General features: G+C 41.8%; 1 protein-coding gene and 1 pseudogene across 4 annotated transcripts in view; one reads left to right on the top strand and one right to left on the bottom strand.

Moving 5' to 3' along the window:
• cd151l (CD151 antigen, like) overlaps window positions 1-3,293 on the top strand; it is a 43,981-nt gene that overhangs the window by 8,899 nt on the left and 31,789 nt on the right. The gene's annotated exons all lie outside the window — the stretch shown is intronic.
• LOC107740901 (uncharacterized) overlaps window positions 2,057-3,293 on the bottom strand; it is a 4,747-nt pseudogene continuing 3,510 nt past the window's right edge.

Here is a 3,293-nt window from a genome sequence, read left to right as displayed (position 1 = left end):
AAAAGCACCAACTGCGCATGCGCAGGCTGTGTGAAGAAGCCCGTTGCTACTCGAACCTGTACAATCCGTCGATAAAACAATATAAAGACAGCCAGATGTGCAATAACTGGGCCAATTGTTTGTTCACATGTTTGTTTACTGTTCAAGCCGATCTACTGCGGATGTATGGAACACATCCGCAGAGCGGACCATCAGCGTATGCTTTCGGTAGTATAAATACAAGTAGTCCGCATCCGCGCTTTCCGTGTACGCGTCCGGATTGCTCATGCGGAAAGTATAACACAGGCTTAACACCCCATGGAAAGCCAATGAGAGTGTAACCTCATGATGGCCTGATAGGACCTCTCCCATGGAGAGCCCTTGATACATTGACCTGATGCTTACCTAATGGGCTAATTATATGGGCCATACGAGTCACGCTTTTGTAAACAGAATTTCAATTGATTGCATCTGAGGCACAGTCACAATGTAAATGCATCTGAATTGAAGTACACATAATCTTTCAATCACCCCTTTGATCATTTTGGATCACAAAACTTACTTTTTAGTAATCATGTATACAACATGCTGAATACAGGCTTCATTACTTAAGATGGCAGCATAAGAGTTCACGGTGAAGTTTGCGTCCTCTTGAATGCTTGATTCAATTCAGTTCAATTCAAGTTTATTTGTATAGCGCTTTTCATGATATAAATCGTTGCAAAGCAGCTTTACAGAAAATTCCGAAAATAAAGCTTGAGTCCTTTATTATTTTGACGTTGCGATCTTGTGGAAGTGGCGGATGTTGTTGTTAGGGCTGTGCAAATAATCAAATACGATTTTCATGCGCATCTCGTCAGTAAAGCCGGTTCTCTGATTAGTAGTAAATCTCCAGCACATGTTTTCAGATGGAGCGGCATTTACTACACAGAGCCGTAGTTCACTGACAAGCTACACAGTATTGCGTTCATAATCGCAGGTGATTCATTGCCGATAATGAACACGATATTGCGTAGCTTGTCAGTGAACTACGGCTCTGTGTAGTAAATGCCGCTCCATCTGAAAGCACGTGCTGGAGATTTACTACTAATCACAGAACCTAAAACAGAAGCTTTACTGACGAGATGCGCATGAAAATCGCATTCGATTATTTGCACAGCCCTAGTTGTTGTGTTCTGTGGATGTTCAGGCATGTTCATCTAGGTGGCCAGTGCAGTACAGTCCAAGTGCTGGATGTCTTTGCTCATCCAATGTAACGCCGGAACACCTGCAATTACACACAAGAGAAAAGGGAAAATATCTTTCCAAGGAAAAGATTTTAAACAAATCATGCCTAGCGGCCAATAAAACTGTCCCTATTTAATGTTGGCAGGGCACTACTGTTTTTATCAGTGGTGGAATGTTCATGTCTTCGTCCACAGGTGACAAGCTAGAGCCTAAAAACCCTAGTCCCGCCATATCTGGACTCTGAAAAACACTACTGCCATCTATCCCTAATCTCTAAGCAGATTTTTCAAATCCCACTGGCTCACGTCAATCTACTTTTATTTTCCTTGCACCTTAACTGCTCTATCAGCTACCAAGAGATCCTGAAGTTGGCTTTCCCACCTGGATTCTCATACTGCCAGACTGAGTCTTTCATCAGTTTGGACAAGGCTGTCAGATGTCAGATTTTCATCGGACATGGGACGGCCTGTTAAATGTTTAAAAGGGCATAGTCTCCTTGTAGTTTCATTGTGGTTTTCCTCACTGCATTGGTTGTCATCATGCAGTTCATCTCCATTTTCCACCAGTGATGATGCTTCTTAATTGTGCTCTTCATTTTGCATTTGTTTACTTTCCAGCTGTCTGTCTTGCTTAAGTTGTCTTAATGCCGCTTTACCTGCACCTCTCTCTTTTACGGCTTGTTTAGCAGCACTGTCTATTATTATTACATCATCTTTGGCTTTAGCTGTTGAGACTTCTGTGTATGCTTTTACCTTTGGGGTGGTGTCTTCATGTGCTGTTTTTGCATACACGAGGAGTACATCAGTTGCTGGATGTGATGTCACTAGTTGGTTCTGCAGAGAGAGGTTCTTCAGTTTCCCTGCGGCTCAACAGCTTTTAGCAGAGTTTTTGTTTGGCTGTCAACTGCTGAAAACTTTTCAACATGTTGTCCTCAATCACTTTGATGTCTCAAACTCAGCTTGCAATCACGAACCCAGTGTCTTTCCTTATTGTAATGTCTGCATCTTCCCTTTTTTTTGTTTCTCCCCAGAGATTTTGTTTCTAAGTGTCTCTGATATTCACTTTCTTCATACCCAATTGTCCTGTTGTTGTATGACAAGGTTTTGGATTGCAAAGCTCTGAGATTAACTTCCTGTGTTCTTTCAATCTTTGCTGACCATTCAACAATCTGCATAAATGTTGTTTTAGACATCTCAGGTTTCAGTCCATTCACAAATGTGGTTTTAAGAGGCATGCTAGTAGTGCTGTGCGCAAAATATTGATACGACGATGTATCGTCACAGAGATTTGACGATACGAGCATCGATACAGCTGGCCCTGTATCGATATTGTGGCACGTGTGCAGCAGTGGACCACGCTTAATTTGTTTAAAATTTTACAACGTTTAAAATTGAGTAGAAAAGTGCGAGGTTTCTAAAAAATAATGAATAGAGCATATATAGGCTACAACAAGGTTTAATCTGGCCGCAGAGGAACACAACTGGGGTTGCCTGATATAAAGAGACGTAATCCACAAAACACAGCTTTACACTTGCGCAATACGGAAATATCTGCTAAATGTGCTACTTATCATTGTCAACCTGGCAACCATATGCTCGCGCTCTCTCTCCACTGTGGATAAACACGCTTGCTTTCTGAAAACAGCGCTTAGCTTGCAGTTTAGCGATCTCCACTTCAATATTCTACTCTCAGAAAAGTGTAATTCATCAAGTGTTCATTTACGACACACAGAGAGAGAGAGAGAGAAAATGGAGTAGAAAAGTGCGAGGTTTCTAAAAAAGAATGAATAGAGCATATATAGGCTACAACAAGGTTTAATCTGGCCGCAGAGGGACACAACTGGGTTGCCTGATATAAAGAGACGTAATCCCCAAAACAGAGCTTTACACTTGCGCAATACGGAAATATCTGCTAAGTGTGCTACTTATCTTTGTCAATCTGGCAACCATGTGCACGGGCGCTCTCTCTCCACTGTGGATAAACGCGCTTGCTTTCTGAAAACAGCGGTTAGCTTGCAGTTTAGCGATCTCCACTTCAATGTTCTATCCTCAGAAAAGTGTAATTCATCAACTGTTAATTTACGACAC

Source organism: Sinocyclocheilus rhinocerous, unplaced genomic scaffold, assembly GCF_001515625.1.
Source record: "Sinocyclocheilus rhinocerous isolate Xijiao unplaced genomic scaffold, SAMN03320098_v1.1 scaffold3144, whole genome shotgun sequence".
Lineage (NCBI taxonomy): Eukaryota > Metazoa > Chordata > Actinopteri > Cypriniformes > Cyprinidae > Sinocyclocheilus > Sinocyclocheilus rhinocerous.
This window is presented reverse-complemented; position numbering and strand designations above follow the sequence as displayed.